Source organism: Acyrthosiphon pisum, chromosome A1 (genome assembly GCF_005508785.2).
Source record: "Acyrthosiphon pisum isolate AL4f chromosome A1, pea_aphid_22Mar2018_4r6ur, whole genome shotgun sequence".
NCBI lineage: Eukaryota > Metazoa > Arthropoda > Insecta > Hemiptera > Aphididae > Acyrthosiphon > Acyrthosiphon pisum.
This window is the reverse complement of record NC_042494.1, coordinates 24,664,261-24,664,562: the sequence shown is the minus strand read 5'-3', so window position 1 is coordinate 24,664,562 and position 302 is coordinate 24,664,261.

Genomic DNA, 302 nt, shown 5'->3' with positions numbered 1-302 from the left:
GATGATGGGTGTAGCTGGTATCGGTCTCAAATGGGTTCGAATGTTGACAATACCTTGGGAAAAATAAATTAATATTGAATAAAAAAAAAATAATAAAAATAAATTAATATTGTATAAGATAGAAATAAAACTTTTATATTATTAATACATACCATGAATATTTTTCAGATGTCTATTGACATGCGATTTATAGTTGAATGTCGATGTACATACGGTACACGGAAAACGTATACTGGTATGAGTTATTTCATGTCTAACCAAACTGCCTTTTCGTCTAAAAACCAACGGACACTGCACGCATT